This window comes from Oncorhynchus kisutch, unplaced genomic scaffold (assembly GCF_002021735.2).
Source record: "Oncorhynchus kisutch isolate 150728-3 unplaced genomic scaffold, Okis_V2 scaffold4013, whole genome shotgun sequence".
In the NCBI taxonomy this organism is placed as follows: domain Eukaryota; kingdom Metazoa; phylum Chordata; class Actinopteri; order Salmoniformes; family Salmonidae; genus Oncorhynchus; species Oncorhynchus kisutch.
In genome coordinates this window covers 167,549-192,563 of record NW_022265958.1, presented here as the reverse complement: position 1 = coordinate 192,563, position 25,015 = coordinate 167,549, and positions in this window count along the sequence as shown.

The window sequence follows — 25,015 nt, the reverse complement described above, 5'->3', positions numbered from 1 at the left end:
CTAAGTAGAGGTTATAGAGAAGGTTGTTTTATACAGGGTCGTTGCTTTGTTCCTCTAGAAGAGTGTGAAGATCTCCTCTATAGCTGCTGAGCATTAGAATGGACTGAGGTTAGCACCTTCACACACGGTTACTACTTCACTAAGGAACTAATAAGGATCTGTCCTCCTGTTGAGGAATTCACCTTCACAGAGCTCTAATGACTGCATTAGTGGATGGAGGGAGTTTCCCATCATAAAGCTTAGGAAATGGATGCCCATATCTTGTTAACAGATCACTTCAATGCTCTTGTGCCATTTACCAACTGGCTGGTTTGACTAATCAACCAGTCTTAACTTGTTTTGACAGGATGGTGCTAGAAATCCCATCTCTGTTTAGGCAAGGTGGGGACATTGTGGACCATAAACTAGAGTGTAAGCTGTCAGGATGAGGACAGGTCTGTGTGGGACAGCTATAGAGGACAGAGTAGACTGTCATGATGAGGACAGGTCTGTGTGGGACAGCTTTAGAGGACAGGGTTACTGTCAGGATGAGGACAGGTCTGTGTAGGACAGCTGGGGAGACCATGACTTTGGGTTCACTCATACTGAGAGAGAAGGGGGTTTCAAGTCAGCTGCACAGAGAGGGAGATCACCTTTTCAGCATCAGAGAGAGAGAGATCACCCTTTCAGCAGCAGAGAGAGAGAGAGAGAGATCACCTTTTCAGCTGCAGAGAGAAATATCATATTTTCAGCATCAGGGAGAGAGAGAGATCACCCTTTCAGCATCAGGGAGAGAGATCACCCTTTCAGCATCAGGGAGAGAGATCACCCTTTCAGCAGCAGAGAGAGAGATCACCCTTTCAGCAGCAGAGAGAGAGATCACCTTTTCAGCTGCAGAGAGAAATATCATATTTTCAGCATCAGGGAGAGAGATCACCCTTTCAGCAGCAGAGAGAGAGATCACCCTTTCAGCAGCAGAGAGAGAGATCACCTTTTCAGCTGCAGAGAGAAATATCATATTTTCAGCATCAGGGAGAGAGATCACCCTTTCAGCATCAGGGAGAGAGATCACCCTTTCAGCAGCAGAGAGAGAGATCACCCTTTCAGCATCAGAGAGAGAGATCACCTGTTCAGCATCAGGGAGAGAGATCACCCTTTCAGCAGCAGAGAGAGAGATCACCCTTTCAGCATCAGGGAGAGAGATCACCCTTTCAGCAGCAGAGAGAGAGATCACCCTTTCAGCTGCAGAGAGAAATATCATATTTTCAGCATCAGAGAGAAATATCATATTTTCAGCATCAGAGAGAGAGATCACCCTTTCAGCTGCAGAGAGAGAGAGATCACCCTTTCAGCTGCAGAGAGAAATATAATATTTTCAGCATCAGAGAGAAATATCATATTTTCAGCATCAGAGAGAGAGATCACCCTTTCAGCTGCAGAGAGAGAGAGATCACCCTTTCAGCTGCAGAGAGAAATATTATATTTTCAGCATCAGAGAGAAATATCATATTTTCAGCATCAGAGAGAGAGATCACCTTTTCAGCTGCAGAGAGAAATATCATATTTTCAGCATCAGAGAGAAATATCATATTTTCAGCATCAGAGAGAGAGATCACCTTTTCAGCTGCAGAGAGAAATATCATATTTTCAGCATCAGAGAGAGAGATCACCCTTTCAGCTGCAGAGAGAAATATCATATTTTCAGCATCAGAGAGAGAGAGAGAGAGAGAGAGATCACCCTTTCAGCTGCAGAGAGAAATATCATATTTTCAGCATCAGAGCGAGAGATCACCTTTCAGCTGCAGAGACAAAGGTCAGAGTGACTTCTAGACTCGTTAAGTGGAATGTGTCAGTTAACAATATTAAATTAGACTGACTGAGAGACAGAGGACAGGGAGTTGGCACAGGGCTACTACACAGCTAATAAAAACCTGGATATGCCTTTATGAGAGAGAGAAAGAGAGAAACAGACAGAGAAAGACAGAGAGAGAGAGCGAGATAGAGAGTGAGAAACAGAGACAGAGAGACAGAGAGAGAGAGAGAGAGAGCAAGAGAGAGAGAGAGAAAGAAAGAAAGATAGAAAAAGAGAAAAAGAGAGAGGGGACGTCATCTCCTCGTCCTCAGCCCTGAGATGACAAGCTAGAGGCTTTATTAAGGACCAAGACCCCCTCAGAGTTTTAGACATCTCAAAACTCATTTTAGAGAGAAACAATCCCATTGAAAAGTTTATTTCTGAAGAGTGAAATCTGTAGTGACATTTCTGTTAAACATGTAACTCATGTATCGTCAAGCAGGCTTACTCACAATCCAATGAGTTAGCTATTAGCAAGGAGGAAATGGAAATGCCCCCCCACCCTGCATCCTGTTAAGCATTATTTCAGACATTCATTCAAGATGAGCTTTGTTCATATGGAGTTCCCAGCAGACCACCCGGCTATGCACGACCCAACCCAGAGTTTAGTAGAGTACAGTGAAGCTCCATAGGGAGCACCCGGCCAAACAGGATCTAATCCAGAGTTTAGTAGAGTACAGTAAATCTCCATAGGGAACACCCGGCCAAACAGGATCTAACCCAGAGTTTAGTAGAGTACAGTAAACCTCCATAGGGAACACCCGGCCAAAAAGGATCTAACCCAGAGTTTAGTAGAGTACAGTAAACCTCCATAGGGAACACGTGGCCAAACAGGATCTAACCCAGAGTTTAGTAGAGTACAGTAAACCTCCATAGGGAACACGTGGCCAAACAGGATCTAACCCAGAGTTTAGTAGAGTACAGTAAACCTCCATAGGGAACAATACTCAGAGGAGGAAAGGAGCCATGCTTCAACATTATAATAATTTAATTCTCCTTCCAAATGAGCAACAAAACATCTGCTTCTCATAATAAGGTGACTGGGATTAGTAGGGACATACATACACAAGCACGTACACACGTACGGACATGAACACGCACATGCAAGGATGCACATGCACACACACCCCTGCACAGTCAGCGTCAAGGGAGAGGAAGAAAGGCCGACAAGAATAACAGATAAGAACTGAATTCAGGTCTTCATAATGGAGAAAATATAGTGATGCATTTGGGCTGCTATTTGATTATAACAGATAAGAACTGAACTCAGGTCTGTTTTCATAATGGAGAAAATATGGTGTGGTGTTTGGGCTGCTATTTGATTATAACAGATAAGAACTGAACTCAGGTCTGTTTTCATAATGGAGAAAATATGGTGTGGTGTTTGGGCTGCTATGTGATTGTTGTTATTTCTGGCTCCAGACTTTATTAATAAATGAACTGAGACAGATGTTCAACACTTGTCATTCTGTTGTTGTGGTCCATGTGTCTCTCTTCCTGTTAAGAAGTGATTTCCTTCTCCTGTTTCAGCTGAGAAAACAGAAACGGAACGGCACGTTAAAATAACACGTCATTCACAGTTCATTTAGATAACAAATGACTTTAGAGTCTAAATGAAAACTGGAATACGTGGGAACCCCTCTACAAGACAAAACATCTCATGGCATATCATGCTCAGATTGGTGTGTGTGTGTGTGTGTGCGTGCCTGCATGCTTGTGTGTGTGAGTGTGGGTATGTGTGTCTGCCAGTGTACTGTATGTGTGTGTGTGTGTGTGATTGTGTGAGTGTGTGTATGTTTGTCTGCCTGTGTACTGTATGTGTGTGTGTGTGTGTGTGTGTGTGTGTATGTGTGTGTGTGCCTGTGTGTGTGTTGCATCACCCTAATTCTACTCTATAGCGACTCCCTCCATAGCAGCTCTCCTGTACCCTGCTAGAATGTAGGCCAGGCCAGGGACCAGGCTCTGTGTATACAGAGTCATAATGATATGCCTCTTGGGAGGAGAAAGCAGAACAGAGTCACTCAAGTGGAACAAATACACACTGCCCTGTTACACAATGTGGTCACTTTCCCATAATGCACAAGCCATGACAGAAGGGTGGGAATCCGATTACCAACCTACATGTAAACATTGCTGGCTCGCCGGCTTCTACATATAGTTTGCTGAGTTTCCAGGTTACCCTAGTTGTTTCCAGGTTACCCTAGTTGTTTCCAGGTTACCCTAGTTGTTTCCAGGTTACCCTAGTTGTTTCCAGGTTACCCTAGATGTTTCCAGGTTAGCCTAGTTGTTTCCAGGTTACCCTAGTTGTTTCCAGGTTACCCTAGTTGTTTCCAGGTTACCCTAGTTGTTTCCAGGTTACCCAAGTTGTTTCCAGGTTACCCTAGTTGTTTCCAGGTTACCCTAGTTGTTTCCAGGTTACCCTAGTTGTTTCCAGGTTACCCTAGTTGTTTCCAGGTTACCCTAGTTGTTTCCAGGTTACCCTAGATGTTTCCAGGTTGCCCTAGATGTTTCCAGGTTACCCTAGTTGTTTCCAGGTTACCCTAGTTGTTTCCAGGTTACCCTAGTTGTTTCCAGGTTACCCTAGATGTTTCCAGGTTACCCTAGTTGTTTCCAGGTTACCCTAGTTGTTTCCAGGTTACCCTAGTTGTTTCCAGGTTACCCTAGATGTTTCCAGGTTACCCTAGTTGTTTCCAGGTTACCCCAGATGTTTCCAGGTTACCCTAGATGTTTCCAGGTTGTCCTAGATGTTTCCAGGTTGTCCTAGATGTTTCCAGGTTACCCTAATTGTTTCCAGGTTGTCCTAGATGTTTCCAGGTTATCCTAGATGTTTCCAGGTTACCCTAGATGTTTCCAGGTTACCCTAGATGTTTCCAGGTTACCCTAATTGTTTTACGGGTGTTCCTAGATGTTTCCAGGTTGCCCTAGATGTTTCCAGTTTACCCTAGATGTTTCCAGGTTACCCTAGATGTTTCCAGGTTGTCCTAGATGTTTCCAGGTTACCCTAGATGTTTCCAGGTTACCCTAGATGTTTCCAGGTTACCCTAGATGTTTCCAGGTTACCCTAGATGTTTCCAGGTTACCCTAGATGTTTCCAGGTTACCCTAGATGTTTCCAGGTTACCCTAGATGTTTCCAGGTCACCATAGTTGTTTCCAGGTTACCCTAGATGTTTCCAGGTTACCCTAGATGTTTCCAGGTTGTCCTAGATGTTTCCAGGTTACCCTAATTGTTTCCAGGTTGTCCTAGGTGTTTCCAGGTTATCCTGGATGTTTCCAGGTTACCCTAGATGTTTCCAGGTTGTCCTAGATGTTTCCAGGTTGTCCTAGATGTTTCCAGGTTACCCTAATTGTTTCCAGGTTGTCCTAGATGTTTCCAGGTTACCCTAGATGTTTCCAGGTTACCCTAGATGTTTCCAGGTTACCCTAATTGTTTTACGGGTGTTCCTAGATGTTTCCAGGTTGCCCTATATGTTTCCAGGTTACCCTAGATGTTTCCAGGTTACCCTAGATGTTTCCAGGTTGTCCTAGATGTTTCCAGGTTACCCTAGATGTTTCCAGGTTACCCTAGATGTTTCCAGGTTACCCTAGATGTTTCCAGGTTGTCCTAGATGTTTCCAGGTTACCCTAATTGTTTCCAGGTTGTCCTAGGTGTTTCCAGGTTATCCTGGATGTTTCCAGGTTACCCTAATTGTTTCCAGGTTGTCCTAGATGTTTCCAGGTTGTCCTAGATGTTTCCAGGTTACCCTAGATGTTTCCAGGTTACCCTAGATGTTTCCAGTTTGCCCTAGATGTTTCCAGGTTACCCTAGATGTTTCCAGGTTACCCTAGATGTTTCCAGGTTACCCTAGATGTTTCCAGGTTACCCTACTTGTTTCCAGGTTGTTCTAGATGTTTCCAGGTTGCCCTAGATGTTTCCAGGTTACCCTAGATGTTTCCAGGTTACCCTAGATGTTTCCAGGTTACCCTAGATGTTTCCAGGTTGTCCTAGATCTTTCCAGGTTACCCTAGATGTTTCCAGGTTACCCTAGATGTTTCCAGGTTACCCTAGATGTTTCCAGGTTACCCTAGATGTTTCCAGGTTACCCTAGATGTTTCCAGGTTACACTTCAATCACTGTAGATGAAGGAGAGGAGACAGGTTAAAGAAAGATTTGTAATCCTTGAGACAGCTGAGACATGGATTGTGTATGTGTGCCATTCAGAGTGTGAATGGGAAAGACAACATATTGAAGTGCCTCTGAACAGGGTCTGGTAGTAGGTACCAGGAGGACCGGTTTGTATTGAGAACTGCAACGCTGCTGGGTTTTTCAAGCTCAACAGTTTCTTGTGTGTATCAAGAATGGTCCAGCACCCAAAAGATATCCAGCCAACTTGACACAACTGTGGGAAGCATTGGAGTCAACATGGGCCAGCCTCCCTGTGGAACACTTTCTACATCTTGTAGAGTCCATGCCCTGACAATTTGAGGCTGTTCTGAGGGCAAAGGGGGGTGTAACTTAATGTTAGGAAGGTGTTCCTAATGTTTGGTATACTCAGTGTATAACAATTTTATGGTATAATATCCAGGACAATGCTTTACTCTGTGTTAAACTGTTTATGTAGGTTAAGTTATGATGTAAATGACACAGAGGAGGATGAAGAACAGAGAAAGAGAGAGAGATAGAGAGAGAGAGAAATGGAGAAAGAGAAAGAGAGAAAGAGAGAGAGAGAAAGAGAGAGAGAGAGATAGAGAGAGAGAAAGGGAGAAAGAGAGAGAGAGAAAGAGAGAGAGAGAGAGAGAGAGAGAGAGAGAGAGAGAGAGAGAGAGAGAGAGAGAGAGAGAGAGATTTGGCACGTCTCTGTCACAGCAGCATTCCACACCAGGTCACTAGTTGTCAGGCTGAGGTTCAACAGAGAGCCTTCAGTGAGGGGGCTCCACCACTGTTATTATAGACCTGGAGAAGAGAACTCTCTCTCACACACACACACACACACACACACACACACACACACACACACACACACACACACACACACACACACACACACACACACACACACACACACACACACACACACACACACACACACACACACACTCTCTCTCTCTCTCTCTCTCTCTCTCTCTCTCTCTCTCTCTCTCTCTCTCTCTCTCTCTCTCTCTCTCTCTGTCTCTCTCTCTCTCTCTGTCTCTCTGTCTCTATCTCTGTCTCTGTCTCTCTCTCTGTATCAGGTTTCAAGGTAAGACTATGTTTATTACAGCAACAGGGGCAAAGGTACAGGAAGGCAGGCAGGCTCAGGGGCAGGCAGCTTGGTTATGCAGGTGGGTACAGGGTCAGGACAGGCAGCTTGGTTATGCAGGTGGGTACAGGGTCAGGACAGGCAGCTTGGTTATGCAGGTGGGTACAGGGTCAGGACAGACAGCTTGGTTATGCAGGTGGGTACAGGGTCAGGACAAGCAGCTTGGTTATGCAGGTGGGTACAGGGTCAGGACAGGCAGCTTGGTTATGCAGGTGGGTACAGGGTCAGGACAGGCAGCTTGGTTATGCAGGTGGGTACAGGGTCAGGACAGGCAGCTTGGTTATGCAGGTGGGTACAGGGTCAGGACAAGCAGCTTGGTTATGCAGGTGGGTACAGGGTCAGGACAGGCAGCTTGGTTATGCAGGTGGGTACAGGGTCAGGACAGGCAGATTGGTTATGCAGGTGGGTACAGGGTCAGGACAGGCAGCTTGGTTATGCAGGTGGGTACAGTGTCAGGACAGGCAGCTTGGTTATGCGGGTTGGTAGAGCGTCAGGACAGACAGCTTGGTTATGCAGCTGGGTACAGCGTCAGGACAGGCAGCTTGGTTATGCGGGTGGGTACAGGGTCAGGACAGGCAGCTTGGTTATGCAGGTGGGTACAGGGTCAGGACAGGCAGCTTGGTTATGCAGGTGGGTACAGGGTCAGGACAGGCAGCTTGGTTATGCAGGTGGGTACAGGGTCAGGACAGGCAGCTTGGTTATGCAGGTGGGTACAGGGTCAGGGGCAGGCAGCTTGGTTATGCGGGTGGGTACAGCGTCAGGACAGACAGCTTGGTTATGCAGGTGGGTACAGCGTCAGGACAGGCAGCTTGGTTATGCAGGTGGGTACAGGGTCAGGACAAGCAGCTTGGTTATGCAGGTGGGTACAGGGTCAGGACAGACAGCTTGGTTATGCAGGTGGGTACAGGGTCAGGACAGGCAGCTTGGTTATGCAGGTGGGTACAGGGTCAGGACAAGCAGCTTGGTTATGCAGGTGGGTACAGGGTCAGGACAGACAAGGGTCAAAAACCAGGAGGACAAGAAAAGAGAGACTGGGGAAAAGCAGGAGCTGACACAAAAACGCTTGTTGGATTGACTAACAAGACAAACTGGCAACAGAGAAACAGAGAACACAGGTATAAATACACAGGGGATTATGGGGAAGATGGGCAACACCTGGAGGGGGGGTGGAGACAATCACAAAGACAGGTGAAACAGATCAGGGTGTGACACTGTCTCTCTCTATCACTCTGTCTCTCTAGCTCTCACACACACACGCACGCAAGCACTCTCTCTCTCTCCTCTCTCTCTCTGTCACCGAGCCATACTATCCTGAGTTGGCCTTCGTTAACTCAGATGGTCAGACCCACCTGCGAGTTCTCACCCACTGGAGCATCTCCCCCACTCATAAACATGGACTGTCCCTCTTCAACACAACAGCAACACAGGCTGATAGTCCTCAACAGATGGAGACAGGAGGATATGAGGGGGAGACAGGGGGAGACTTCATGAGGAGAGAGTGTAGACAGGGGTTTTCCCTCCCAATCAAACCACAGGGCTTCATCTAAGGAACAAAACATGGCAGTGTACCATGTAATGGTGCGTATCTGCGGCAGGTGGACTCTGAGGCGTAACGGGCTGTATTGTTGAAAGGGAAGTTTTCAGACCCCCAGGGGGATTCTCTGGAGGGCTTTCTCAGGAGGAAATGCACACACACACACACACACACACACACACACACACACACACACACACACACACACACACACACACACACACACACACACACACACACACACACACTAACCCTAAGCCCTCACATGTTGGATGTCATAGTTGACTTGCTTTGGATAGTGACGTTTCCCCTGATCTAATTTAGATCCTGGTTTCCAGTCTGGTTTCAGTGGGGTTAGTAGTATTAACACACAATACATGTATTTACTACATCATTAATCATTCATTCATTTAATCTCTATTTCACCCTCAAACCCTGAACAGGCAGACAGTCAGATCACTGTTGGTATTGTTTTGAAAGAGAAAGCCCAGGCTTTCATCATCTGACCTTACCATTATGACACCTCCATGGACACACCAGTATATCATTACACCCCCCCCTCTCTCTCTCTGAAATAGAATGGTTGTAGTCAAGGAGGATATTCCGGCACTTAATTACAGACCCCAATAAACAAAGATAGTTTGTGTTAGAAAGGAAATTGAGTACTGTGGTTCTGCATCACAGCAAAAGTACACATTTCTCACCAAAATGGTGGACACCTCAATTTGTCAAAATACTTTTCTATCCACACATCTCTACAGTACCAACACTGTAGTTTTTAAAACCTTTATCTAACTAGGCAAGTCAGTTAAGAACAAATTCTTATTTACAATAACGGACTACCGGGGAACAGTGGGTTAACTGCCTTGTTCAGGGGCAGAACAACAGATTTTTACGTTGTCAGCTCGGGGATTCGATCCAGCAACCTTTTGGTTACTGACCCAACGCTCCAACCGCTAGGCTACCTGCCACCCTGTAGTGAAACTACGGTAACCACAACTACCTTGTTTACAGGGCTACCGGTACCATAGCTACAGCACAGTTCTGTTCTCTGAAATGCTGTGATCTAAAATGCTGTGATCTAAAATGCTGTGCAGACTTTAGTACTGTGTGAGTATTGTGTTAGTAGTGCATTAGTATTGTGTTAGTACTGCATTAGTACTGCGTTAGTACTGTGTTAGTACTGTGTTAATATTGCATTAGTACTGTGTTAGTATTGCATTAGTACTGTGTTAGTACTGTGTTAGTACTGTGTTAGTACTGTGTTAATATTGCATTAGTACTGTGTTAGTATTGCATTAGTACTGTGTTAGTACTGTGTTAGTACTGCGTTAGTATTGCGTTAGTATTGCGTTAGTACTGTGTTAGTACTGTGTTAGTACTGTGTTAATATTGCACTAGTACTGTGTTAGTACTATGTTAGTACTGTGTTAGTACTATGTTAGTATTGCATTAGTACTGTGTTAGTACTGTGTTAGTACTGTGTTAGTATTGCATTAGTACTGCGTTAGTACTGCGTTAGTACTGTGTTAGTACTGTGTTAGTACTGTGTTAGTATTGCGTCAGTACTATGATAGTATTGCATTAGTACTGCATTAGTACTGCGTTAGTACTGTGTTAGTACTGTGTTAGTACTGTGTTAGTACTATGTTAGTATTGCATTAGTACTGTGTTAGTACTGTGTTAGTACTGCGTTAGTACTGTGTTAGTACTGTGTTAGTACTGTGTTAGTATTGCATTGGTACTGTGTTAGTACTGAATTAGTACTGCATTAGTACTGTGTTAGTACTGTGTTAGTTCAAACCCTCTTTGACTTCATTATTATAATACGGTCCTTCCTGAAACAGACAGGGTGGCATCATCATCTGATGAAATCGGACCAATCAAAGCGTTTTCCTTCTGGACAATCAGCTGCCGGTCCCCTGGTAAACACTTTGAGACAAAGTGGAGATCCACTGATGATACAGCATCACACTCCTCCCTACAGGCCGCTCATCACGGAAATGGTGGTTGTGAGAGGGAAGGATGGGGGGGGGGTGGAATGAATAAGAGCTCCTTGTGCAGGAGTCAGCTGAAGACTTCAGAAGAAGAGAGGAGACGGAGAGAGAGAGGAGGAGAGAGAAAGAGAGAGAGAGAGAGAGGGAGAGAGAGAGGGAGAAAGAGAGAGAAAGAGAGTGAGAGAGGGGGAGAGAGAGAAAGAGAGTGAGAGAGGGGGAGAGAGAGAGAGAGAGAGGGGGAGAGAGAGAGGGAGGGGGAGAGAGAAAGAGAGAGGGGAGAGAGAGAGGGAGAGAGAGATAGGGAGAGAGAGAGAGAGAGAGAGAGAGAGAGAGAGAGAGAGAGAGAGAAAGAGAGAGAAAGAGAGTGAGAGAGGGGGAGAGAGAGAGGGAGAGAGATAGGGCGAGAGAGAGAGAGGGGGAGAGAGAAAGAGAGAGGGGAGAGAGAGAGGGAGAGAGAGATAGGGAGAGAGAGAGAGAGGGGGAGAGAGAAAGAGAGAGGGGGGAGAGAGCAGGGGTTTCTAATTAGACTTGAATGAGGACATTCAGCTCATGAGCTTTTCTTAGCTTGACATGAGACACATTAGAAAAGGCAGAAGTCTTTTTTAAACCAATGAACCCACTTCTACGCAGACTCCTTCCTCCTTCTCAACTCACAGTATCCAATCAGAGAGTGTTATCATTGAGCATTCAGATTAGGACAATATATCTTTCTATCAGCACCTTCACAATCAAAAGAAAACCCCATCCAAAAGTCATATAGTTTATAGTGCTGTTCCTTACCCAGGGAGATCGTTATACTCAAAGTAATGATGTGGTTGTCATGAACTTTCCCATGTCTTTACATTGATGACTGCATGCCGAGCTGCTCTGTTTACCTCCAGCATCGTTTAGAATCACCTTGCTCTCATAACAATCATCTTTAATGTCTTAATAACTAGTGTGGGTGTGTGTGTGCATGTGTGTGTGTGTGTGTGGTGTGTGTGTTTGTGTGTGTTTGTGTGTGGTGTGTGTGTGTGTGTGTGTGTGTGTGTGTGTGTGTGTGGTGTGTGTGTTTGTGTGTGTGAAATCACAGACGTCCTTTAATCATCTTCCAATATAAATAGTGTGTATAGGTAATTAACATGGTGCCAAGTTGACTTGCACTCCGAGGCATGAATTAAAAACTCCCCAAAACACATCACATATCAGTTTAGAATGATGTAATGCTGTTATCTTACAGACAGGCAGCAAACTGCTGTTATCTTACAGACAGGCAGCAAACTGCTGTTATCTTACAGACAGGCAGCAAACTGCTGTTATCTTACAGACAGGCAGCAAACTGCTGTTATCTTACAGACAGGCAGCAAGCTGCTGGCATCTTACAGACAGGGAGCAGACTGCTGTTATCTTACAGACAGGCAGCAAACTGCTGTTATCTTACAGACAGGCAGCAAGCTGCTGGCATCTTACAGACAGGCAGCAAACTGCTGTTATCTTACAGACAGGCAGCAAACTGCTGGGAACTTACAGACAGGCAGCAAACTGCTGTTATCTTACAGACAGGCAGCAAACTGCTGTTATCTTACAGACAGGCAGCAAACTGCTGTTATCTTACAGACAGGCAGCAACCTGCTGTTATCTTATAGACAGGCAGCAAACTGCTGTTATCTTACAGACAGGCAGCAAACTGCTGTTATCTTACAGACAGGCAGCAAACTGCTGTTATCTTACAGACAGGCAGCAACCTGCTGTTATCTTATAGACAGGCAGCAAACTGCTGTTATCTTACAGACAGGCAGCAAACTGCTGTTATCTTACAGACAGGCAGCAAACTGCTGTTATCTTACAGACAGGCAGCAACCTGCTGTTATCTTATAGACAGGCAGCAAACTGCTGTTATCTTACAGACAGGCAGCAAACTGCTGTTATCTTACAGACAGGCAGCAAACTGCTGTTATCTTACAGACAGGCAGCAAACTGCTGTTATCTTACAGACAGGCAGCAGACTGCTGTTATCTTACAGACAGGCAGCAAACTGCTGTTATCTTACAGACAGGCAGCAAACTGCTGTTATCTTACAGACAGGCAGCAGACTGCTGTTATCTTACAGACAGGCAGCAGACTGCTGTTATCTTACAGACAGGCAGCAGACTGCTGTTATCTTACAGACAGGCAGCAAACTGCTGTTATCTTACAGACAGGCAGCAAACTGCTGTTATCTTACAGACAGGCAGCAAACTGCTGTTATCTTACAGACAGGCAGCAAACTGCTGTTATCTTACAGACAGGCAGCAAACTGCTGTTATCTTACAGACAGGCAGCAAACTGCTGTTATCTTACAGACAGGCAGCAGACTGCTGTTATCTTACAGACAGGCAGCAAACTGCTGTTATCTTACAGACAGGCAGCAGACTGCTGTTATCTTACAGACAGGCAGCAAACTGCTGTTATCTTACAGACAGGCAGCAGACTGCTGTTATCTTACAGACAGGCAGCAAACTGCTGTTATCTTACAGACAGGCAGCAAACTGCTGTTATCTTACAGACAGGCAGCAGACTGCTGTTATCTTACAGACAGGCAGCAAACTGCTGTTATCTTACAGACAGGCAGCAAACTGCTGTTATCTTACAGACAGGCAGCAGACTGCTGTTATCTTACAGACAGGCAGCAAACTGCTGTTATCTTACAGACAGGCAGCAGACTGCTGTTATCTTACAGACAGGCAGCAAACTGCTGTTATCTTACAGACAGGCAGCAGACTGCTGTTATCTTACAGACAGGCATCAAACTGCTGTTATCTTACAGACAGGCAGCAGACTGCTGTTATCTTACAGACAGGCATCAAACTGCTGTTATCTTACAGACAGGCAGCAGACTGCTGTTATCTTACAGACAGGCAGCAGACTGCTGTTATCTTACAGACAGGCATCAAACTGCTGTTATCTTACAGACAGGCAGCAGACTGCTGTTATCTTACAGACAGGCAGCAGACTGCTGTTATCTTACAGACAGGCAGCAAACTGCTGTTATCTTACAGACAGGCAGCAGACTGCTGTTATCTTACAGACAGGCAGCAAACTGCTGTTATCTTACAGACAGGCAGCAGACTGCTGTTATCTTACAGACAGGCAGCAGACTGCTGTTATCTTACAGACAGGCAGCAAACTGCTGTTATCTTACAGACAGGCAGCAAACTGCTGTTATCTTACAGACAGGCAGCACACTGCTGTTATCTTACAGACAGGCAGCAGACTGCTGTTATCTTACAGACAGGCAGCAGACTGCTGTTATCTTACAGACAGGCAGCAAACTGCTGTTATCTTACAGACAGGCAGCACACTGCTGTTATCTTACAGACAGGCATCAGACTGCTGTTATCTTACAGACAGGCAGCAGACTGCTGTTATCTTACAGACAGGCAGCAGACTGCTGTTATCTTACAGACAGGCAGCAGACTGCTGTTATCTTACAGACAGGCAGCAAACTGCTGTTATCTTACAGACAGGCAGCAGACTGCTGTTATCTTACAGACAGGCAGCAAACTGCTGTTATCTTACAGACAGGCAGCAGACTGCTGTTATCTTACAGACAGGCAGCAGACTGCTGTTATCTTACAGACAGGCAGCAAACTGCTGTTATCTTACAGACAGGCAGCAAACTGCTGTTATCTTACAGACAGGCAGCAAACTGCTGTTATCTTACAGACAGGCAGCAGACTGCTGTTATCTTACAGACAGGCAGCAACCTGCTGTTATCTTACAGACAGGCAGCAGACTGCTGTTATCTTATAGACAGGCAGCAAACTGCTGTTATCTTACAGACAGGCAGCAGACTGCTGTTATCTTACAGACAGGCAGCAGACTGCTGTTATCTTACAGACAGGCAGCAGACTGCTGTTATCTTACAGACAGGCAGCAAACTGCTGTTATCTTACAGACAGGCAGCAGACTGCTGTTATCTTACAGACAGGCAGCAAACTGCTGTTATCTTACAGACAGGCAGCAGACTGCTGTTATCTTACAGACAGGCAGCAAACTGCTGTTATCTTACAGACAGGCAGCAGACTGCTGTTATCTTACAGACAGGCAGCAGACTGCTGTTATCTTACAGACAGGCAGCAGACTGCTGTTATCTTACAGACAGGCAGCAAACTGCTGTTATCTTACAGACAGGCAGCAGACTGCTGTTATCTTACAGACAGGCAGCAGACTGCTGTTATCTTACAGACAGGCAGCAAACTGCTGTTATCTTACAGACAGGCAGCAGACCAACCAACTGCTGAAAGTTTAGACACAGATTGGATCATATAAATGAAATAAACTGTTGCAATGATATATGTATCTAAAGGAGGTAGTTCTCCAGTCCTGTTCCTATCTGTGACACAGCCAGACCATAATATGAGGCTTGGGGAGCAAATGCGGCCGTCTTGGGTTGGGTTAGTGACCGCGGACAAGCAGAGCCCTGGTTCATGGTGATTAGAACAAGCCACAGCTCGTAGATGAGTTCCCTTTCATCACCATGGTTACGGCCAGGCCACTGAGCCGCTACCTTACACATGTTTTTCTTCTCCCTAGCACTACACAGCTGATTGACATAATTAAAGATTGATGATGAGTTGGTTATTTAAATCAGCTTTGTTGTGCTATTGCCCAGGACCGTGTTTAGGAAACCCTACACTTCACTGTCCTGTACTGAACACACACACACACACACACACACACACACACACATACACACATACACGCACGCACAAACACACATACACACACACACACACACACACACACACACACACACACACACACACACACACACACACACCACACACACCACACACACCACACACACACACACACACACACACACACAACACAACACACACACCACACAACACACACACACAACACACACCACACAACACAACACACACACACAACACAACACACACAACACAACACACACACACACAACACACACCACACACACCACACACACACACAACACACACACACACACACAACACAACACACACCACACAACACACACACACAACACACACCACACAACACAACACACACACACAACACAACACACACAACACAACACACACACACACAACACACACCACACAACACACACAACACAACACACACAACACAACACACACACACAACACACACCACACAACACACACAACACAACACACACAACACAACACACACACACACAACACACACCACACAACACACACAACACAACACACACAACACACACACACACACAACACAACACACACACACACAACACACACCACACAACACACACAACACACACCACACAACACACACCACACACACACACACACACAACACACACCACACAACACACACCACACAACACACACACAACACAACACACACAACACACACCACACAACACAACACACACACACACAACACAACACACAACACACACCACACAACACACACCACACAACACACACAACACAACACACACACAACACAACACACACACACACAACACACACCACACAACACACACAACACAACACACACACAACACACACACACACACAACACAACACACAACACAAAACACACACAACACACACCACACAACACACACAACACAACACACACAACACACACCACACAACACACACAACACAACACACAACACAACACACACACACCACACACAACACACACACACATAGCCCATGGTGATATACAGCACAACTCCCCAGAACAGAAAGACTTATTAGAAGACGAAAGGAATACCTAGTCCTATATATTTTATAAAGGAATAGCTAGTCCTATATGTTTATAAAGGAATACCTAGGCCTATATGTTTATAAAGGAATACCTAGTCCTATATATTTATAAAGGAATACCTAGTCCTATATGTTTATAAAGGAATACCTAGGCCTATATGTTTATAAAGGAATACCTAGGCCTATATGTTTATAAAGGAATACCTAGGCCTATATGTTTATAAAGGAATACCTAGTCCTATATGTTTAAGTGAGATATACTGCAGATATTGTAACAATTAACAAAGGGCTCTGAAACTAATACTGTACCACTGCCAAGACCTCACAGAGTTTTAGCTGTCAAAGCAGAGGTTTTAACAGGGGACCCAAGCAGAGTTCTGGTTCTATCTGCAGAGCATGGCTCAGGACCAGAGCAGTCCAGACCAGGGAGTCACTGAGTAAAAGGTTTTCCAGGAGTAAGGCCAAGAGCATCAAAACAAACTCCAGGATGGATTTCCTCTCTGGGGTTCGTTCAGCAGCACATTGTAAAGGGTAAATACATAGACATTTTAGTACGTTGAACTGAAGCCTTGTAGGCTTTAATCCCATAACACAATCTAAACATTACAAGGGTCTGGTGTTGCTTCATAAGCCGCTGACACACAAAACATGTTTCCAGGAAGATGTTGGAGTTCTCAGAGCAGACTGTGTTTGTGACAACTCATAACTCAATGAAGGGGCCGTATAGAAAGCCTGTTTGAATTGCACTTAGTAACAAAATGCCAGTTCGGCTAAATGTGCAGGTGAGATGGTCATTACATCAAATTTACACAATGTACCAAACGGGAACGGTGTTACTCTGCCACAGTGTTAAATAATGTTTAGTTGACAAGAGCACAAGTGTTGCTTATGCTCCTCGTCGTTGCCAGAGAGAAAGAACGCGCGCGCAAGAGAGAGCGACAGCGCTCCACACATGCATGTAGTCTAGCTGGAACATTCCAATCACCTGAGCTACACTAGAGCCTTCCATGTGGTCTTAATGGCTGATGTATTACCAGAGGAAGAGAGAGAGGCTTGGCATCACACTCAGGTCCATAGCCCCCCCCCCTCAGCCCCACTGCTCCTTCAGCCCCTGGCTGCATCCCAAATGGCACCCTGTTATCTATATAGCGCACCAGAACCCTCGTCAAAAGAAGTGCACTCACTATATGCCACTTGGGACGCAGACCCTCCTCACTGGTTGGCTGGCTGCCATTTGGCTCCGTGGTGAAGACACTCCACTGGTCACATGATACCCCCCTGGGTCTGCTTTACCAGTTTGTTATTCACAACCCCCCAGGAGAGGAGAGGGGAGGGGCTGAGATGAGAGGGGAGTGGCTGAGAGGAGAGGGGCTGAGAGGATGAGGGAGGGGCTAATAGGTGAGAGGAGTGGCTGAGAGGAGAGGGGAGGGGCTAATAGGTGAGAGGAGAGGCTGAGAGGAGAGGGGCTGAGAGGAGAGGGGAGGGGCTAATAGGTGAGAGGAGGGGCTGAGAGGAGAGGGGCTAATAGGTGAGAGGAGGGGCTGAGAGGAGAGGGGCTGAGAGGAGGAGGGAGGGGCTAATAGGTGAGAGGAGGGGCTGAGAGGAGAGCGGAGGGGCTGAGAGGAGGAGGGAGGGGCTAATAGGTGAGAGGAGGGGCTGAGCTGTATACCTGGGACCCAGTGTGACATAGGCCTTCAGCTGAAATGTTGTTACACTTCATTTGATTTTTTATTTAACCTTTATTTAACTAGGCAAGTCAGTTAAGAATTCTTATTTACAACGACGCCCTACTTGTAAAGCCCCGTTGGCCAAACCCTTCCCTAACCCAGATGATGTCCCTGTGAGACTCCCGATCACGGCCAGTTGTGATACAGCCCGGGATCAAACCTGGGTCTGTAGGGAAGCCTCAAGCACTGCGATGCAGAGCCTTAGACTGCTGCACCACTCGGGAGGCCAAATGTGTGGAACTATTATGAGGGGAGAACAACTCATCTAAAACTGTTATCTGGGAAAATACGATGAATGTATGAACTGAGAGATGAACATGATGTAGCGGCCTACAATATACATCTGAATTGCATGCAACGCTATTTTACTGTAGTACACCACAGCTTGATGCTCTTATAGGAACATCTAAACTGCCACTAGGGGACCCCACTACCTTCATTACAGTAGCTAAAAATGGTCCTCCACTCTACTGCTCTCGGTGAAACATCACATCAGTTTTATATTGTTTCCTAAACTATTTGGTCGAATTCGGCTATTAGTCTGTCAGTCAGTTGAAGCATTTGATGTAAACACGAAAACTTCCACAGGACAAGTGCCAGGTGAGAAGTGTCAGTCAAGCGACACTGCCTTATACACCCCTTCGCTGTTTTGATAGATCCTCTCTGGTCTGGACCACGTCAGTCCGTGTGAGGAAATTATATATATATATAAAAAGACACTATTGGAAGGAGGTGAAGTGTATTTTGAGAGGTTTTGCTGAGAGATTTATTGCATAAAGTCAAGATGGTTAACAGCAGGACGGTTTCACGCGCCAAATAGCATAATATTATTCGTTATGTTCACTAAAGCAACCGCGTGTAAGGAGAGAGAGCTGGAGAGAGAGGGAGATGGTGTCGTCACATGAGTGACAACCAACAGCTGAATCCACACATCTGGAACCTTAGGAGTCGCGCGGCACACCAAATGACACCCACAATGGGGTGCGTCTTTACGCGCACGTTTTAACGAGCTACTGTCTCTTTTCTGGCTTAAAGTTTCACAGTTGAACTTTCTGTAATGTTTAAATGACTAGGAATAAGCCATATGCAGTAGTTTATAACAACAACTTGTAGAGATTGTCAGAACACATTCATAGACCTTCATCCATTCATAGAAAAGAAGCACGAGTGACATAAACACCATTTTCACGTCAGGGGAGAAATTACATGTGGGCCAGATCTGACTTCCACATTTCTATACTAAACAGGTCTGGAAGACAACTGTATATTCAAACACATATTTCATGAAATGTGAAGGTGAAATCAGTATACCTGGAGTTGAAATTGCAATTTCATGCAGCGGCGGCACAAAAGTATTGCAAAGTATCGTAAAGATTTAAATGGCAAGCTATTCCACTCACCGACAGACAGACAGATCCGAAACCGATAGCTACTCACCAGAAAGACTGATTGCGTGGAGTTATGGGTAGGGGTAAGGATATTCCGTTAATTGAGTAGAACAATATTCACGATTGGTGTCATCGGCGCCACTTTAAATAGTAGTGCTGCACCTACAGTATTATGTTCCTCCGTTCTAGTCTCACCGTGAACTATTCGAAGTTCGAATGAATAGAATACAACGACTTTTCAGAACATCATATAGAGAGAAACGACGTGAGAGTTTCACCACACAGACCAGCAGCGGCGTTGATTTAACAGCTCAGCTCAGGTTCTGGTGTTGGTACAGCACCACAAGTTAAAGCGCAGAGAGACTCACGGGCGGCGAGATGACATTAACGCTGTACTCTCTGCCTATTGGCTTAAACAAGCAGCCCCACCAATCCCTCTAAAGGCTGACATTCTTGGCAGTCTGGAAAACACGGCTGGTATCTCCCTCTCACTTTACAGAAAGACCCTGTACACCGCACACACACAAGCACGTTGAATACCTCTATATGCGTAAATAGCATTTGGGCGTTTGGCTCTTAAATTGTTATTACATTATCCATGTTGGGAACATACGGGGAAGCGTCTATGGTATAAAATAATGCTTTGGTTTTCAACCCTCCGCGTGTTTATGGTGTCGTTTTGACACTGTTTATCTTCACTACATATAGAAAGACTTCTATCTTCATGATTTGAGACACTGAATAGACTCCTATTTGACAATGTACACAATCTAATTGTTGCAGATAAAGGACCCATCTCAGAGACACGATATGTAGACATATCTTCCATGTAAACCTCAGAGTGTCTTGGGGAATTTGAACCCCTCTTGGTGGTGGTGATGTGTGGAAGGATCTGTCTACAAGGCCACGCATGACAACCCTGTCTGTGTCTAACTGATACACTGTGTGTGTGTGTGTGTGTGTGTGTCTGTGTGTGTGTCTGTGTGTGCGTGTGCATTGACAACCCTGTTTGTGTCTTCCTGACATTGTGACACTCTGCCAGATCAGGTTTCACAGCATAGTCCTACACACACACACACACACACACACACACACACACACACACACACACACACACACACACACACACACACACACACACACACACACACACACACACACACACACGCACGCACACACACACACACACACACACACACACACACACACACACACACACACACACACACACACACACACACACACACACACACACACACACAGCTGAGGGGCCCCTGACCTAATTCACAGGGGTTGCCTGGCCTGCTGTCTATCTCTCTGCCAGGACTTCCATATAAACTGTTCCACACCGGGCTCCTTTGTCATTGTGTTAGCAGTGGGAAGTGAAACCTCTCTCTCTTTAATCTGAGATGCTAATCTTTCTATTCACTCACCTGCTGCGGCCCCCGCCACAATCCCCATCCCCGCCTCACCCTCAGAAACCAAGAGCCCCAGAGCTGGCGACGGGAACTTGATCAGCTTTAGTGTCCCGGTTGCTCTCTTTATTTCCACCTGTTCTGTGGGCCTGTTCCCTGTTCTGCGCCCACACAGAGTTTGCATCCCAAAGGACACCCTATTCCTTATGTAGTGAACTACTTTTAACCAGGGCTCATAGGGAAACTATTTAGTGAACAGGGTCCATTTGGGATGCACAGCAGAATAGGCCCCTGCACTGTGCTGCTGTGTTAACAGGTCTTTATGGTGTGGAGCGTCACAGACATCTGCAACATTAATGCCATTTACTGAGAGGAGAGCATATTAAAGGTACTCGTATAGATTAGAGTATATTAAAGGTGCTCCTATAGATGAGAGTATATTAAAGGTACTCCTATAGATGAGAGTATATTAAAGGTACTCCTATAGAGTATATTATTTTAAAGGTGCTCCTATAGATGAGAGTATATTAAAGGTGCTCCTATAGATGAGAGTATATTAAAGGTACTCCTATAGATTAGAGTATATTAAAGGTGCTCGTATAGATTAGAGTACATTAAAGGTACTCCTGTAGAGTATATTATTTTAAAGGTACTCCTATAGATGAGAGTATATTAAAGGTACTCCTATAGATGAGAGTATATTAAAGGTGCTCCTATAGATGAGAGTATATTAAAGGTACTCGTATAGATTAGAGTATATTAAAGGCATGCCTACAGAGTAGAGTATATTAAAGGTACTCCTATAGATGAGAGTATATTAAAGGTACTCCTATAGATGAGAGTATATTAAAGGTACTCGTATAGATTAGAGTATATTAAAGGCATGCCTACAGAGTAGAGTATATTAAAGGTACTCCTATAGATGAGAGTATATTAAAGGTACTCCTATAGATGAGAGTATATTAAAGGTACTCGTATAGATGAGAGCATTGTAACGGTTGTCTTCGGTGGAAGGAGAGGAGGACCAAAGCGCAGCTTGGTAAGTGTTCATATTCATATTTATTTAAACTCAGAACACTAAACAAATAAACAAAGAGAATGAAACGAAACCGAAACAGTTCTATAAGTGACAAAGAAACACTAAACAGAAAATAATCACCCACAAAACACAGGTGGGAAAAGGCTGCCTAAATATGATTCTCAATCAGAGACAACGAACCACACCTGCCTCTGATTGAGAACCATACCAGGCCAAACACATAAACACAACATAGAAAAAAGAAAATAGACTACCCACCCCAATTCACGCCCTGACCATACTAAAACAAAGACATAACAAAGGAACTAAGGTCAGAATGTGACAAGTACATTACAGGTACTCGTATAGATTAGAGTATATTAAAGGTACTCCTATAGATTAGAGTATACTCGTATAGATTAGAGTATATTAAAGGTACTCCTATAGATTAGAGTATACTCGTATAGATTAGAGTATATTAAAGGTGCTCCTATAGATTAGAGTATACTCATATAAATTAGAGTATATTAAAGGTACTCCTATAGATTAGAGTATATTAAAGGTACTCCTATACATACAACCAGAAAGGACGCAAGGATCCACAATGTGGGGATAGCAGCACAATAGTCCTCTGGTTTAGGGAACCTTCCCCAATTGTCACACACACATACCCACACAGACTTACACACACCCACGCACCCACCCACACACACATTTCCCTGGCCAGCTACATTGATGTGGAATTGTTTGTTTTGTGATTGTGGTTTGGGGAACATCATTTATGAAAGGCAGGAAGCCACGAAAAGTCACACTGTGGATATCTGATAAGTCAGCCTCTAGTAAAAGGGAGAGGGAGAGGTGGAGGAACAGGGAGTGGAAGAGTCAGGGAGAGGGAGAGGTGGAGGAACAGGGAGTGGAAGAGTCAGGGAGAGGGAGGGGTGGAGGAACAGGGAGTGGAAGAGTCAGGGAGAGGGAGAGGTGGAGGAACAGGGAGTGGAAGAGTCAGGGAGAGGGAGAGGTGGAGGAACAGGGAGTGGAAGAGTCAGGGAAAGGGATAGGTGGAGGAACAGGGAGTGGAAGAGTCAGGGAGAGGGAGAGGTGGAGGAACAGGGAGTGGAAGAGTCAGGGAGAGGGAGAGCGAGCGAGAGAGACAAGGATAGTAAGAGGCAGAGGTAGAGGTAGTGGGAGAGAGAGAGATAAAGGTGAAAAGCGAGAGAGAGGGAGATGAACGTGGCGTCTGATATTGTACCCACTTCTCTCTGTGTGCAACAGGATCTGTTCACTTCATTAAATCAACACACATCATAAATGTGACTAATGCATTACTGGGGTTGTTGGATACTTAACCTCTGAACTTTAACCTCAACCCGACGTTGGTTGTCTGACTCCAAATTTACCCAGGTCGTGACCCACTAACAAAGATTCACCCTCTCTTTTCTCCTCCATGTGAAAGCCATGGTATATGGCTCCAGGTTTGGCCGGCACACCGAAACCAAAGCTGTCCATCATGTTCAGAGATTCCCAAGATTCTGGTGTTCCCGAAGCTCCTTGTGGTCTTCAGGGGAAACACATACCGAGAATCATAGGGATTTCATAAACAACAGATTGGATTTGGATAGCAGGCCCGGTTGTCTATCATAATTCCGAAGAGTTCTTGTGAATTTTCTCATGTCATCTCTTTATCTTATTGTTCCAACAGTTTTTATCGAAGTCAGAGAGAGAGAGAGAGAGAGAGAGAGAGAGAGAGAGAGAGAGAGTGGAGGCAGTGAGAGACAGACAGAGAGAGAGAGAGAGAGAGAGAGAGAGTGGAGGCAGTGACACTTGTTATCACGTCACTGTCATCAGAATTTCACCCAAGAATCCGAGGCTCTCCAATTACACCGCCTTTAGTTTCCATACAATCAAATCAAATCACATTTTATTGGTCACATACACAAGTTTAGCAGATGTTACTGTGGGTGTAGCGAAGTGCTTGTGTAAGTAGTATCTAACAATTTCACAACAATACACACAAATCTAAAGTCAAGTAATGGAATTAAGAATACATAAATATACAGGCGAGAATTGTCGGAGTGGTGTTTGCAGTTGAAGTTATTCTTTAATAACACGGACCCCAAAGCAAATCAGGGGGAGGAAAAGAGGTTTATTCAAAGAGGATAAATCATGGATGTAGATGGTCATTCCTTCCCTGTCCTCAGCAATTCCCTCTCAGTGATTCATTCTCTCAGTGATTCTTCCAAGTGAACAGAGGAACAGGATGTAGTTTATACCCAGCCCTCGCCTTTTTTCTTTTTCTGTAGGTTACCTTTATTTAACTCGGCAAGTCAGTTAAGAACAAATGAGTATTTTCAATGACAGTCTAGGAACAGTGGGTTAACTGGTCTAGGAACAGTGGGTTAACTGGTCTAGGAACAGTGGGTTAACTGGTCTAGGAACAGTGGGTTAACTGGTCTAGGAACAGTGGGTTAACTGGTCTAGGAACAGTGGGTTAACTGGTCTAGGAACAGTGGGTTAACTGGTCTAGGAACAGTGGGTTAACTGCCTTGTTCAGGGGCAGAACGAGAGATTTTTTACCTCGCCAGCTCAGGGATTCAATCTTGCAACCTTTCGGTTACTAGTCCAACTCTCTAACCACTAGACTACCTGCTGCCCCTAGCCTGTGATTGACCAATTAGAATTCCTTGCAATAAAACTGGGCCAATGGCCAAATAACAAGTATCCTATTTCAGGCTCACTGCAAAGACCAATTCCTCCCATGTCTCTGACTCATTGATCAATAATTCCCTATTACAGAAAAAACACTATTTCCATTGATCGTTACGCTATTGACTTGTCCTCTGAGTTGTGTATTTATCTTCTAAATATTCTCACAGTGGCATAGACTAAGATACAGTAGAATAGAATACAGTATATACATATGAGATGAGTAATTCAAGATATGTAAATATTATTAAAGTGACTAGTGCTCCATTATTAAAGTGGCCAGTGATTATATGTACATAGGGCAGCAGCCTCTAATCAGATGTCAAATGCAGGACCAGCCTCAGGACCAGC